The 16,467-nt window shown below is 40.0% G+C and overlaps 1 protein-coding gene across 4 annotated transcripts in view; it reads right to left on the reverse strand.

Moving 5' to 3' along the window:
• The window catches only part of TBL1X (transducin beta like 1 X-linked), a 204,740-nt gene that overhangs the window by 136,685 nt on the left and 51,588 nt on the right, over positions 1-16,467 (reverse strand). For 3 of the 4 annotated variants that reach the window (XM_075522581.1, XM_075522590.1, XM_075522599.1), the window contains exon 2: positions 6,619-6,691. The exons of the other annotated variant lie outside the window; for it this stretch is intronic. The gene's annotated coding sequence lies outside the window, so the exon portion shown is untranslated. The remainder of the gene's footprint in view (positions 1-6,618; positions 6,692-16,467) is intronic. 4 annotated transcript variants of the gene reach the window in all.

Consider the following 16,467-nt stretch of genomic DNA (forward strand, 5'->3'; position numbering starts at 1 on the left):
CAGAGATTGAAACAAGAAGAAATCACTTTGCTATTCCTAGTCATTGTCTTTACAGTTGAGTAGTGTAACGTGAAACAATGAACTGAAGAGCACAATAAGAAAACTAACATCTGAAATTGCCAGGAGATCTGGAGTAGGGAAACAGGAGAAAAATGCTGGTATTTAGTTCAGAATGAGGATGTTCAGAAACAGCTCAACACAGCTTTTCCCAGTGACTACAACTGGAGCCAATAACTGCTGGATTTGCTTACAAATTCAGCCAGTGTTTTAGGGACAGGACGCAGGACAGGCTTCTGCAAACGCAGGCAAATACTTAAGCATGTGTTATTATCGTATAGTATTAGCAGAGACACAGCCCTGTGTATCTGGCTTCAAAGCACAGGAGATACTGAGATCTGCATCCACTGCTTTCCTCATCGCAGATGTGCACACAAACCACTAGGCTATTTTGGACTGATGCTTAACATTGCCTAGATAGATTAGAAGTTGCAGAGACAAAAAGGGCTTGGGATTTAACGCAATGAAAAGGAAACACAAAAATACAAATGGAAAGTAACAGAGAGATATTACTTGGGAAAATGCAAGATAGAACAAGTTTGGTACCAAAAAAAAAAAAAAATTTAGTAAGTAATAAGGCAGGAAGGGAAGGAAGGGAAAAAGTGCACTGAGCCATAAATGAAATCGACGGTATTATGGGCAGGCAAGCTATATAGTAGAATTTTTAAAAAGCAAAGCATCAGAAAGCATGCTAACAGAAAAAACATATATCCTCTTATAAATTTAGGAGGACCTGGACTCCTGAATCTCCTGGTTAAATGAAGGGGGGGGTCTCTAAAAAGCAAAAACTTGAAGAACTGACTTCTGAGTAAAGACTGAGAGAGAAGTTTGTACAGGTGAAAAATGGCACAGTGGGGCAAAGAGAAAATGGGGTAATAGTTTACAAATATCTAAAGGAGGAATCTGCATAGCAGAAAAAGGAAGACATTTTCTATCAGATATGGAAACTCAAGAAGGAATAAATAGAAGGATTTTTTTTTTTTAATGGAAAATATCGAGTGACTAGCAGGAAAGGCTTTTTGGAGGGGAACAACCGTTGGCCTGTAAAAAAACTGCCAGAAGGAATACTGCAAAGCTACTGGTGGACAAAATAACAGAAAATGCACTGATGGGAACAGTCCTGTATCAGCAAAGAGCAGTGCCTCGGATGATGTAAAAGATCACTTCCCAGTCTGCTTATCTGTACACTGTGCCTACTGTAACTAGGACATATTACCTGAAAATTTGTGCTCCCTTTTTAATATAACACTAATGTACTTTATTACTGATTTTAACAGGCTTTAATAGGAGGAAGCATATATTCAATTATTTTATTACATGCTTTGAATATAAATGGCGAGCATCTGCACTCTACTTTACTCCTTCCGTCCTCGCCCTCTCATAAAAAAAGCGTCGGCACATTTTAGAATTCAGAGCGGCCCTTACCAGCCCAGCCGCTTTCTTGGCTGGTTTGCTGGGATCTATATATCCAATCTAATTATTCTGATTCCCATTTCCAACCCTATCAGTGGTGCAGTGGTGCAAGAAATAAAAATGCCAGTCTCCTGAATGTGTTAGAACCTAAAAGCTAACAGCTACTCATTTGCAGAGGCATCACTGTGTGGCCCAAAGCCCCTGTCATCAAGCAATTTATGTTCAGCGTTCTGGATGTGACTCGAGAGGGGTTTCCCAGTGTACCAATACTGAGCATTTCGTATAACATTTCAGATATGCTACAGCTTGTTGCATCATCTTGTCCTGTCACAGCATAACTGACTAACAAAACCCAGCAATGCTTCAGTTTAGATTTTGTCTCTTTTTGAAGACTTCCTTAAATCCTTCTTTTTGTTATTTTTCCCGTTGTTTTCTTAAAAGGGAAAAAATAGGATCATACAAGCTTATCTTCCCTGAAGTGATCAGAAGAGAGAGTCAGCAATACTCCTGCCACACCACCTACTATCCTCTCAAGTCAGGGGGATCATATGTTGCTCACTAGCTGAATTCCCTTGGGGGTCTTTTCCCTGACTATACGCTTTTCCCCTCTTGAATTACAGTCTTACTTAGATTACCAATGCCTCAGCGCCACCAAAAATATTCCCATTCATTTCCACAGCTTTTACAAATATGATAACATGATTTGTGTTTAAATATACGCATCACCGTTTTACTTTTTGTTATGAATATCATATGTTTGGCAAGCTGTCTGACCTTCCTTATGATGATGAATGCCGCAGCAAACAATTCGCTGTATCTTTAAAGAAATGGCCAATTCAATTACATTATGCCAGAAGCTTTCAAATCCCTCTCTGCCAAACGTCTTTGCTATATCCTGCCACAGACAGCCCATTTGTATTCCAGCACAGTAGGACACTTGTTTTATTGAAGCACACAGTTCTAGTTAGGTACTATCAACAGAGCACTATTTCAGTTCTCCAGCTCTGTGTTCCTTCCCACCCCCTCTAGCCTCGGTTATTAGGATTTTCAATTTTACTGACCAAACGTGTATGCATTACTAATTACATGCATGAAATCCAGTAGTTATCGACTGCTACAACAAAATACATTAGTGACCAATTACAGGAGTTCTTGGCAGCAATGGTTATCATTTTAGTGGATTTAATCATTGCACTTAAAGTGAAGCTTGAGATTCCCTTTGAGATTACACCACTAATTGCTTCTGTTTTGCCAGTTACTGCATGAGCTGGTTTGCAAAAAGGATCACTAAAGATGCTTTCTAAATATCGAAGAGCAGCAAACAGATGAAGCCTCCTGTAATGAGTCCTCCCCTCAATAAAACCACAGCGTCAATTCATTCATACCACAATGCCAATCTCCGATACATATCCCCCTTGTCATCCCCTCTCTCTTTCTCATTTCTTGTTATTTGGGCAGACAACAGCAATACAGCTGCATTGCTGTTCATGTGAATTGTGTGACACACTATCATTTATTTACATAGACAGTGAGAATATTACACTTTAAAAAAAAAAAATTTGTTTTCCCCCCCTCTTCTGTGTTTGCACAGAGGATACTACTTGTTATTCTTATTATGACAGAATGTTTGAATGGTCTTAGACCTTTAAGGAAAAAAAACCAAAACCAACCACCTAGGCAAAGTGCATGATTTATTACATGCACAACACCACCATAATAGGCTTCCACTCTCCAGGAATCCCTAAAAAAACCCACTCGCCCTCCAAAGGAATTTGTAATATAACATATTGTTCTTTAAAAGCCCATGTCTACCTCCAGATCCCCACTAGTGATGAATTATCTGGTTTACAGCCTCATAAAGCACAAGTGTCTATATATTTTAATGCTGAGGCCAACCACAGGACTTTGGCACCTTTCAAATTTAGTGATATACAACTTTCCAAACACCAATGAAAGGCTGTGACACTTGGCTTCAGGCAAAACAAGGAGATATAATTTCATCAACATTTTAGGTCTGATCAAAATAAGTAGTCTTTCAAAGACAGAAAGTGTGGGGGAGGGTTGCAACTACAGTTCTGTTAGCTGTCTGAGTACAAATTATTTTAATAAAATTGTTCAAATAAATTTGTTTGGTTCCTTTTTATTAAAATTTCAGCTACTGCAGCTTTCCATTACTCGAATGCCACTTTCCAAACAACAAAGAACCCCTCTCAAAAATATAAAAAACCAAAAATCCTCAACCAAAAATTTCTCGTAAGATTAAAAAACCTTCTAGAATTGTCTCATCAAACAACAACTTTTTTAGGATTTCAGTAGATGCTAAGTTGATACAACTCTAATTAGAAACTTAATTGATCTCTGTGAGAGATACTGCAGAGAAAGAGTTTTAAATCCCCAGAGACTCCTAGACTATCAACAGCAGAGCATATGATATCTTTAAAAACTGTCAGAAACCATACACTATGATTTACAAAAATAATAACAATCTTCCTGAAATTATCTGCTAAAAGAAGTTGAAGAGCTTCATCCTACAGTATCAACAGGCTGTAGCAACAGTACTAGTTGGCTTCACTTCAGCCTCTAAACTACGGTACGGACTATTACCTGCCGATCCCTGAAAAAGAACATAATGCAGTACACAGAGGGTTGTGTCACGGATAGGTTTTATCTTGCTTCAAACCCAGATGTAGATTTGCACGAACCCGTTGATCCTTCCAGAACACCAGGCACAAGAACTGCTACATGCAGGATGCTCTCAAAAACAAGGCCAGTTCATTTCCATGCTTAACTGAGAAAATCTTGCCCTAGGGCACTCAATTTCAAGTCTGAATAAGAAAATCTGTAGGTGATGCACTAACTACAGTAACTGGCAAATAATAAAATGGATAAAACACCTAAGTTAGAGATCAATCCTATATTCATAAAGGAATAAACTACACAATTTAATTGGATTATCCCCATCCCTTAGTTCAATAGTTCTTGACTTCTGCCTTCCTCAACCAACAATTAGGGACAATTTTCAAGTAAAAAGTAACATAACACTGACATGGTATCTTTGTCAAGGCAGAAGTCACTGCACCTACAAATCCTCAAGCCCAGCAGAATGACCACCTTTCTTTTGTATGGGCAAGCTCCTGTCTCATGTACACAAGCACAAAATTTAAACTATAATTCCAAAAAGATTGCAATTGCACCTGGAATTTCTAGTGCTGCCTTCCAAATGAGGAAACGGGAACAAGACAGGAGAAGAAAATATTCCCAAAATGAACAGCTGAGCTTATGTAGCACCCAAAATACGAAAGGTCAGGAAATACCTGTCTTTCATCACTGTCAAAAGCAATAGACTAAAATATGCAGAGTAGGACTGATAGCATAGGAAATAAATGAAAACATTTGCTGCGTGTTAGTATAGAAGTTAAAAGAAACAACACAAAAACCTCTCTCAAAGGTCCCTGCTGGATTTAAAACAGAGCTGTTGAGCCAATTTTGATTTCAAAATATGCCATTATCATGTAAGAATACTGAGCATCTCTCCTTTAATAAACCTTACACCTCTTTGCCAGTTCGCAAACCTAATTCCTAAAACTATGCAATGAGTGCAATTATTACAAGGCACAATATTTGTAGGAACCAGAACTTCAATGAGAGCTACAAATGCACAGGAAAGCAATCAGTTACTTATAATACAGTCTCAGGCATTATTTGTGATTCACTACCTAACTTACAAATCAAAGAATAATGATAAATGCTGCCATGATGCATTTCTGAATGAATTAAAAGTCTTATGTGTGTATAGCTCACAAAGCCTGGCATATTTTTAAGTTACATGTTTATTCTCTTTAATATAAAAAAGTCTCTCATTGCTTTTTGTCTACTATATCACAAAGAGATAAACACAGTAAATACTACGGCAAAATGAAATACACTTTTTTACACAGTGATGTGACAGATACCAATTTATAAGTTCATGCATTCAGTACAGAATATGATTAAACCACAGCACAGATTTGGAGTAAAATGCATTGATAACAAGTTTAGACCAGATTAAATCGAGAGACTCTCTGCTGATAAGTAGAGTTTCTAAAATTTAATGTAGATACCAGTAAGGATATTCAACTTACTGAAGTCTTCCAAAACTAAACATAATTCTTTTAGCATGATAAATGCCAGCAGGAAGACAGGCTCCAGGTCTGGCAATTGTTTCAGAGAACTCCATTAACCTGCCCATTATTAAAAATGTGTTACCAGTAGAAAGAAGTTTCGTGCTATACTATACATATCTGCTCATTAATATGACATGCATTCCATATATGAATATGTATGAATAAATAAATACATTAAATACTACAACAAAATACCTTTTTTACATGTAAAATAATTTATTGTAACCAGAATAATGCTTGGATTGCCAGGAAAGGAAGCTATGTGGAAAACTGAAAAATATTTTTCCTGCCTTTTCAGAAACCTGTGTAGGCTGGGTTTGGGACTGGTTGGGGACCCTCAGACACCTAGGAATGTCTGCCACATGCCCCGTCAAAGCTGATGATGAAAAGCTGTCCTTGTCCTATTTTAATGAAAGCTGATCCAAATATTTTAATAGAAGCAAACCAAACCAAGACAATAGCTTTTGTCTCAAACAACGCAAAATGAGCATTCACCCTTTCCAAGACAACCATATTAGGCCACCGCGAGGTCATCTTCTCAGCCTTCATCCTCTGATAACCTCATACTTAACATGACCTCTTCTTAGGACTTCAGTCCTGCTGAACCTCAGTGCCTTATTGTGATCACAAACCAGCAAGATGGAGTTTAACTTCAACAAACAGAGAGGTTGTTCAAACTCAGAAAATAGTCTCAAGATAAATAACTGAAAAGGCAAAACACCAAAATACCAAGAAATTCTGCATATAATCTATGTTTAATTTTATGGAGGCTTTAAGGGTAGCAATAAAAAGCAACCCTACTGCAAAGGACTGAAGGGTCTATACAACATTCCCTTTAGCTAGCCCTAGTACTTCTAGCCTTTTTCAATTCAAAAGCCAAGGTATTGTCTCAAGTTAGAGGCTGCAATTAGGCATGGACATGCTGAAAAATATTTAACTGTTTTAACATTTTGCAAAGCTGATTTCCAGCTAAGCATTCACTTACTCAGGTGCAAGAACAGTCAAGCTCCCCAGTTTCCCCCAGATTTTCCCTTCAGGCCAGTTTTATCCTTAGGTACCTGTGTACAATAAAAAACAAAGAAAAATTCAGTCTGCATAACTCCTCATAAGTTCATCTCTTGACTATATCAACTCTTATGGCCCCAAATTGTCAGCAATTTAACAATTCAGATATCCAGCTGTTAGAAAAGCTGGATATTCAGCTGCTTCTTTTTTTCCCTGCAAAAAGACTGGGTTTTATTTGACCAGTTCTACATATATATATGTAGAACTTATATATATTTAGACTCAGCACAACCTTAAATGAAAGAGTTTTCTGTGAGAAACCTCATGTAAATTCAACCTAGTAGAAGGTGGGCTTGCATGGTTTAGGTATATTTCCTCACTTGTTTTTAGGAGTACAAACAGACAGCAACACAGTTAAGGCTTTGTTAGCCACAGATTTAAGCTACCTTAAAACTGTTAACATGTGACAAGAAAATCCTACATATTCAATTACCACTTTAAAACCTGAAAGAAGGTTTGTGTACAGGTGCACTGTCATTTAGTTAAGGAGGAGCTGAAAAAATAGTTATTCTACTTTCTCCTGGCACTAGTATGAATTAAAGAAACATTTTCAAAATGTGCTATTCAACCATATGGAATCAATTTTTGCAGACATATGGAGCTCCAGTTAAATAAGTGTGGCTTTGCCGACACAAAAGTCCACCTGCACATATTCAAATTTTCCAGAATTAGACCATCAAATTTAGAGCAGCCCATCTAACAATAACAGAGTAGAAGAGCAATGCATTTGATATGACACAACCACTGAAACTAGTCTCTTTAAACAGTAATCACAGCCTTACTTTTGACCATGGCCAAAATATACCCAGATTAGAAAGAAACCAAAGATGGCATTAGTTCCCCTAAAATACAATTACAATTACATCAGATCAAAAGAAAATTATTTTTCATCTTCTCCATCACGCAAGTAAATATATAATTGAAAAAGTAAGCAAGGTACAGCTTTTCAAAGAAGATTTCACCAGAAATCAATGGAAATTTAAAAACTGACTGTAATTGTGCTTCCTAGTTTTTAAGTCTTCTTTTCACATTGTGCATGCAGGGTAAATATATGGAAAGTGTGCATTTAAAAAAACCAAAAGTCAACAAGCTATATATAAAAGCTAACATCCTCACAACCCTAAAATCTTAAACTAAGAAAGGTGTCCAATGAGGTGGAAACTAATTTTTAAGGTAAGCACTTCAGAAGCCCCCATTTTTATTTTTATTTCGTAAGGATTTGGAGTTAATTGGGCCCCCTTGTTCATATCTAGTCTGCCTGGCTTTTTATTAGGTGATGACATGCAATGTTTTTCTACAGGACCCTGACCTCAGTCAGTGAATACAGTAGCTAGAAGAAAAGAGAGTACTGAAAATCTAAACATTAACTGAATTACGTATGGTCACAGCACAGATAACAACAGATTGCATTACAGTCCCCTGCGAGGTACGTCATATGATCCCCACAGACTGTGAACTTAAAGAATGAAACTTTTGAATTAGGAGCATTACAAACTTCAGTGTTCAACCAGAGATTCCTAAAACTCATTTATCAGAGTACTTAGCCTTATATAATACTTTAATTTTCTGGGAAGGCTGTATTCACCTGCCTTAACTAGGTGACGCATGTTTCCTTTCTTGTAGCACATTGCCCCATCCACTACCTGTCTAAAAGTTTCTACAACAGATGAAAGCAAGTTTTCAAAGACCTGTCTCCTTTGCTGCACTGTTTTCGTACACTTCTGGCCCAGTAGAAAAGACCATACAATTCTGAGGTCATATAATTTACAACTATATCATAATGCCATCATGCATATGTCCAAGGGAGCTCAGTTAACATGTTCTAGATAATCTGAATTCTTCACCTTCCCAGCTTTGCAGTACTTGTTTTTATCTCCAACAACATGCTTCAATACAGCTTTCTGAGCTTGGTTTAATTTCCAGCTCTTTTAAAGACGGTAACCGTTGAAAAGGAGAAGCTCCATCCTGTTCAATGCAGACACCCAGAGTCTCCCTCAAAACCTGGCCACCCCTCCTTCTCATCCAAGCTGTACCATTGCCAATCCTGGGGACATGTGCCACCACCCCCATCACACTCCTTGTCATCAGGCTCAGCCTCCTATTTCTGATCTCAGTCCTCTCTCCCTGCCTCTTTAGAGTAACTGCTTCATTCTCATCAACTTCATTATACGATATATTGCTCCCGCCCCACAACCAGAATCCCATTTCCCATTAGCTCCCAGCTCAAATATACTAGCTTTCCTTTTAATCTCAGCATCGTCTCTCAGCTTTCTGTCCCCTTCACAGATCCGTTAGCTCTTCCGCACCGCTTTTCACCTTCCAATGGTTTTCCCACTGCTTTACTCTCCCACTCAGCCTCCTGCATTTGCCTCTTGCCCTGGCAATTTTTAGATTTATTCTCAACAACCAACTCCCTATCTTTTCCATATTTCCTTTCCTGGTTCCTACACAGGCTTTGTGATTAGTGTGCCATAGCCACGGCTGCTGTGCTTTGTGCTGAACTCACTTCCAATGACGCATTAAAGATCTGTACAAAGGCTAATGAGCAGGAACACTTCATTTCAGGATCCCAGAAGGACTTGGGCAGAAGACAAGCCAGACCAGCACTGCTGTCTGTGCAGGAGTAGAATTTTAGGCATTTGAATCCCTCACTACTGAAAAACAGAAACCTACATATTTAGATGTCAAGGCAGCTGTATGAAGGCTTTGTGGACTGTAGGTACTTCAGTCTTGATGTTAGATTAACACCATCTACTCTTTTAATTTTTTTTTTAAATCATTCTACAGAGAACCCAAATAAAGTTAGATAGAGTCTAAATCTCAATCTAAACTCATTCTACATTTCAGTTAATACAGAATTCCTAGTACTTCTTTAAGCCATTCTTTCTGAAGACAAAACAGCCCTTGATTCAGTCAAGTATATTAAGTATTGGGGGGAGGAGGGAGGAATGGTTTTTAATTAAGAATGGGGTCTTCTTGGCACTGTTTACCAAGGATAAGTGAGTTTATCTTTATTCCACTGGAAGAAAGTAGATGATAGCATACCTTCACCTATTTTCACCAGAAAGCACAAACCAACCAAAGACTGGTTGGTTTGTGCTGGTCCTGTCTGGTCTCAATCAGCCCCCCTTTTTGTGGGGGAGGGGCTTAAGGGGGTTAAGGCTGAATTTAAGATGATTTTGGGAGAGTTGGGAGAGGTTGTTACCCCCAAGATGTAAAATAATAAAGCAAATTAAAAGACATTTGATTGACTGCGTAAGTCCTATTTTTAGAATAGTTTCAATAGTTGGCTTGGTAGCAACAGAGTTTGTATCAACAGAGTATGAACTAAATCAACACAAAGAGAAGTCAGAAGTATGTAACAAATTCAAATACGATGAGAATTTAATTAAGAATATTCTTCCCACCTTTGAATACATAAAAATAGTTCTTTGGATTACGTCATGACATCACCCTTATTTGTAACAGGCATCTTTTGAAAAGAAGAGGTAACACAAACCTTAATATAATTAGGTGATCTCAGCTTCTTGGTATCAATGAAAACTAACAGCTAGCCATAGGATTGTTCCTAACATGGATTTACATATCAGTATCCTAAACTGTCAGCTCTCCCACTAATCTGCCCTTCTACCTCATTTTTTCTTTTCCCATATTTTATACATTCTCCTATCTCACACAACTCCTCCTCTTCCATTCATCTCCCTACATTTGTTCCCTCCTCTTCCCGCAATTTCCTCACTGAAATACAACCAAATTTCAAATAATGAAGAATGCAGTCGCCTTTCTGCACACTATAATCAGTACTTCAGGGGCACAACCCCCATGTGCTGCAAATGCTGCAGGAGCTTTTCCTTAGCATTAATACAATTCATTACTGGTGTATCAGAGAGGTGAATGTAAAAGAAAATACTAAACTGGTGTAAGTGAAAACTTTAAGATTAATCTTCCACATTACTTTTGTAATTAGCTTCCTAAAATTTATAATCTTGTTTGGTGTAACCTGTATGTTGATTGCCCAGAAGACAGAAGTTCTGGCAAAATAAAAATCTAGAAGGGTCACACTGGATTTAAAACCGGATCTGTTGTTAATTGTTATCCTCAGCTTATTCTCAGTATTATTCCCCCTTCTTCCATCCCCACCTCATTCAAATACACACAGTGTCACATTTTCATGGCACACTTAACACACCATTTTGCTTCACGTGCTGGTAAATTTCTCTGTGCTTAAGCCTTGCGTTTCTTTCCCAAGAACAGCATTTGCACTATTTCTAAATAGTGCAAAAAGTCACATAGCTTTTCTTCATTTTTTCTTTTGAATGACTATACTTCCCCTTCTCATGATGATAAAACAGTAGTTGGTCACATCACTCCTTTTCTCTAACAGAGCAGCAGATCCAGGCCCCTCTTCCATCAAATGCAAAGCCATCCCTTCAGGGTGACAACAGGGGTCTCAGTTCTCTCTTGTCTTTGTGGTCTGCTGCCGTCCAAAATCCTACTCCTCCCGAAGAACTAATGGGGTCTGTTCCTGAATCCCTCAATGTGCCCACACACTGAAATACTTGGGAGGCTGACCAGTGCATGTGTGTGTTTGCAAGCATGTGTGAGAGAGCAGGAGCAAGTGCCTACTCAGGAAGGGAAGGGAGGCAGCCTCTCTTTCAGGGTGAAATTTTCACATACAGCCTGGGAGGTTAAGCTCTAGGATTCTCACAGCCTGTAATAAAACTTGTGCAACTGAATCTCCTTCTTGATTTAAAAAACGCCTCAACCTCCACTGAAATGATGTAGATTCAGTGAAGAAAGCACATATCCCTCCTATGCTGCTACTGTATTACTGAGTGGCCATTTAATAACAGCATACTTTACTTAATGAGTACAGATGAATGATTGAGTGCTAGAAGGTGCCTGCTGAAGAGGAATTTCTATTACACCTTGATTCTTCCAATATAGAAACTAAAAAGAAAAAATAACTCTCTGATTTATCCAAAATACAGACAGTAGATTGAAGTTACTTTTTATATTTGAGTAACAAATGATGGATAATATTTATGTATACTACAAGGCAGCCTTTCAACAAATGTTTTGTGTGCCTGATATATAAAAATTAAGTATAAATACAATATAATCAATGAATGTACTATTTACAAATAAATCACTCATGCCTCTGTTGAGCCACACTGTGTTAAGTACACTTTAATGCTGAAAGTAGCATCTAATTATCTTTATTTGACCCCAAATCCAACAGGGAAATAAAAATGTTCAAAATACTTGGATCTTGCTGATAAGCACTCAACATTAAAAGGTACCTGTCAGGATAATGTAAGATGGTATTTATTCTTATTTCTTCTGAAGAGGTCTCAAACAGTTACACCAATATATTTCATGTTGTACTATCTCTTGTTCTTTAGTTTGGTATACTGCCTGCTGGTGTTAAAGGTAGAATGAGATTCAGTCATCAGTATGGCCTGACCCCGCAAATCCACCACTGTCACATCTCACGGAGGAAGCAGGGCTGTTAATATGAATCATGCCCTTGGAACTAGGCTTCAAAACCTAAATAATCCAATGGCTGTAACTCATACAGAAGCCAATTATCACTGGTGATCCTAGGCATTTCTCAAAAGTTGGCACTCTCAGTCTCTCCTATTCATCAGCATGTTTGCATTTGTTTGCTAGTTGGGGTAACAGCAATGTAAATATGTGTGACTATTAGTAACAGCTTGATATTGAATTAAAATAAAACCAAAACCCAACACTGATAAACTGACCAAAAAGACATAAAACAAATTTCAGTATTTGCCTCCACTCACTTTAGCAAATCCTTCTCCTCTGTTTATTTTCTCTTCCTGATCATGAGCTCCTGGCATCCCTCGTACCGCGGTGTTTACATTCTAGTTTCCATCACCAGTGACATGAAAAAGACGCTTCGTTCACTCACACATACCTCCTTGCCAGAAAGGTCAAGAGAATAATTTACAAACGAAGGTCCATCATTTTCCCCCACAAATTACCCGTATGAAACCAAGAATTGCCCCATCCTGTGCTACTGGCTGCATTCAACAGCCACACCTCATCATGTCAACAAGTGCCTGTGCCTCCCCAGGACCCACATGACTGAAGGAAAATAACAATTCTTACCATCTAATGGTTTCTGGGCATGGAAAATTTACCAGTATACTGGTGACAGAATCATACACCGCACTAGTTTAAATCTTCCATACAATCATAGAATGCTTTGGATTGGAAAGGACCTTTAAAGGTCATCTAGTCCAACCCCCCTACAAGAGCAGGGACATCTTTAACTAGATCAGGTTGCTCAGAGCCCTGTCCAACCTGACCTTGTCTGCCCAGGGAAGTGGTTGAGTCACCATCCCTGAAGGTATTTAAAAGACGTCTGGATGAGATGCTTAGGGACATGGTGTAGTGGTGGACTTGGTAGTGTCAGGTTTACGGTTGGACTTGATGATCTTAAAGGTCTTTTCCAAACTATACAATTCTGTGATTCTGTTTCCAGGGATGGGGCCTCCACTACCTCTCTGGGCAGCCTGTTCCAGTGCTTCACCACCCTCATTGTAAAAAATGTCTTTTAACACCCAGTCTAAATCTGCTCTCCCTTAGTTTAAAACCATTGCTCCTTGCCCTGTCTCCTTGTCCTTTCTAAAAAGTCTGTCCCCGTCTTTCCTGTAGGCCCCCTTTAAGTACTGGAAGGCTGCTGTAAGGTCTCCCCGCAGCCTTCTCTTCTCCAGGCTGAACAACCCCAACTCTCTCAGCCTGTCCTCATAGGAGAGGTATTTAATCCCTCTGATCATTTTTGTGGCCCTCCTCTGGACTCGCTCCAACAGCTCAATGTCCCTCTTGTGCTGAGGGCTCCAGAGCTGGACGCAGTACTCCAGGTGGGGTCTCACCAGAGCAGAGTAGAGGGGCAGAATCACCTCCCTTGACCTGCTGGCCACGCTTCTTTTCATGCAGCCCAGGATATGGTTGGCCTTCTGGGCTGTGAGCGCACATTGTTGGCTCATGTCCAGCTTTTTGTCCACCAGTACCCCCAAGTCCTTTTCCCCAGGGCTGCTCTTGATCACATCATCCCCCAGCCTGTATTGAAACCAAGAATTGCCCCAACCCGGGTGTAGGGCCCTGCACTTGGCCTTGTTGAACCTCATGAGGTCCACACAGGCCCACTTCTCCAGCTTGGCCAGGTCCCTCTGGATGACATCCCATACTTCTGGCGTGTCAACTGTACCACTCAGGTTGGTGTCATCTGCAAACTTGCTGAGGGTGCACTCAATCTCGCTGTCAATGTCACTGATGAAAATATTGAACAGCACCGGTCCCAGTGCGGACCCCTGAGGGACACCACTCGTCACTGATCTCCATCTGGACATTGAGCCGTTGGCCACTATCCTCTGGATGCGACCATCCAACCAATTCCTTATCCACTGAACAGTCCACCCATCAAGTCCGTATCTCCCCATTTTAGAGAGAAGGATGTTGTGAGGGACCGTGTCAAAGGCTTTACAGAAGTCCCGATAGATGATATCCGTTGCTTTTCCCATGTCCATTGATGTGGTAACTCCATCGTAGAAAGCCACTAGGTTGATCAGGCAGGACTTGCCCTTGGTAAAGCCATGTTGCCTGTCTCAAATCACCTCCCTGTCCTCCATGTGCTTTAGCATAGCTTCTAGGAGGATCTGTTCCATGGTCTTCCCAGGCACAGAGGTGAGGCTGACAGCTCGGTAGTTCCCAGGGTCATGCTTTCTACCCTTTTTAAAGATGGGTGCAATGTTTCCATTTTTCCAGTCACCAGGGACTTCACCTGACTGCCATGACTTTTGAAGTATCGTGGAGAGCGGCTTGGCAGCTACATCAGCCAATTCCCTCAGGACTCTGGGATGCATCTCATCGGGTCCCATAGACTTCTATATGTTCAGGTTCCTCAGGTGGTCATGGACCTGATCTTCCCTTACAGTGGGAGAGGCTTTACCCCCCTGATCCCCAACATGTTGTCCATTGACTCGGGAGGGGTGGGGAGAGTGGTTGCCAGAGAAGACTGAAGCAAAAAAGCTGTTGAGTACCTCAGCCTTCTCCTTGTCTGTTGATACTAGGTCACCATTCTTGTTCATCAGTGGAGGTACGCTTTCTTTAACTTTCCTTTTCTGGTTTATATACCTGTAGAAGCCCTTCTTGTTATTCTTTGCATCCCTTGCCACGTCCAGCTCCAGCTGCACCTTGGGCTTCCTGACCCCATCCCTACACAAGCGGGCAGCGTCCCTATACTCTTCCCACGTCACCTGTCCCTGCTTCCACTGCCTGTGCAGTTCCCTCTTGCTCTTTAGTTTGACCAGCATGTCTCGAATCAGCCATGCTGGTCTCTTCCCTTCCTTGCCTGATATCCTACATCTGGGGACTGAGAGCTCTTGTGCTTTATGGAAACCATCCTTAAAGATCTGCCAGCTCTGTTCTGCTCCCCTGTTGCTGAGGTCCGTTTCCCAGGGAGTCCTACTGACTAACTCATAGAAGAGCTGGAATTTTGCTTTCCTAAAATTTAGGGTCCTGACTATACTTCTTTCCTGTCCCATATCCCTCAGGACTGTGAACTCCACCAATGTGTGATCACTGCAGCCCAGGCTGCCTCCAATCTTGATGTCACTGATGAGCTCACCTGCATTGGTGACCATCAGGTCCAGTATTGCAACCCCTCGGGCAGGGGTGTCTATTACCTGAGTTAAGAAGTTATCCTCAATGCACTCCAGGAGTCTCCTGGATTGCCTACAGCTTGATGTGCATGAAGGGGTCTGGAGGGGGGGGGGGGGGGCGGTGATAATAAATAGTTTTTTGGCTTAACAACCTTCATCCAAAAGAAACCAAGCTCACCTCGAAACATCTTAGTAGAATAAAAGGATTTTAGTGTTATGGCTATAGCAACTATAGTCTGGCTGATGCTAGTTAACTTGCTCACACAGACAAGTCCTAGAACTTTTCAGCAAAAAAGTGATCTGGGTTTATACTTTGCACAGCCTAAAGCCAATGTAGTTAACATTTCTTTGATCCTTGAGCTTCACACTTCAGAGGGCTGCAGGAGAGAGGAAGTGCTGGAGGCCTGATAGTTTCAGGAACCATTAATTATAGGAACTCATCATGAAGGGCATTGCTAGAAGTTAGCTTCAGACCATCTGAAAGTATTAGAGATAATCCGATGGTTTAAATACAAACAGCGCAGTTCCTGTCACACAGTTGTCCATGAAAGACAAGGTATCAGTCCTTTTTTTTCCCCCCCCCAGACTGACAATCTGTAAGGTGTTGAACAGGAAAGAAATTTACCACAGTATAAGCCCCTTCCATTAAAATGTATTCCCCAGCATGTTTTTCATGTTTGATCTCAAAGTAAATTATAAATTACATCCATTTTTTAACTGTCTACTATTCTATAAATATTATGGCTAAAATTTTCAAAAGACTGGCTATTAAATTTAGTCAGCAAAGTTAAAGTACATGCTTGTGAACTCATTTTCAAAACAGAATTCATCCTAAGTGGGATTTACAGTCTTTTTATGGGAAAAACCAAAAGTGACATTCCACTGGCCCCAATTATAAAATTAATGAGCTGTTCAAAATTATTTGTCTCCTTTTCAAATAATACCACGTATTTGTGGTATAAAACCACATGGCAAGTTATTGGTAGAAGCAGGAATAATATCTTACTTAACTAGTTCACTTTCCTAAGTGTTCTCCGCTGCCTAACAATGTATTTTATAAATATTCAGGTTTATGTTAT

The sequence above is a fragment of the Mycteria americana genome, chromosome 1, assembly GCF_035582795.1.
Source record: "Mycteria americana isolate JAX WOST 10 ecotype Jacksonville Zoo and Gardens chromosome 1, USCA_MyAme_1.0, whole genome shotgun sequence".
NCBI classification, from domain to species: domain Eukaryota; kingdom Metazoa; phylum Chordata; class Aves; order Ciconiiformes; family Ciconiidae; genus Mycteria; species Mycteria americana.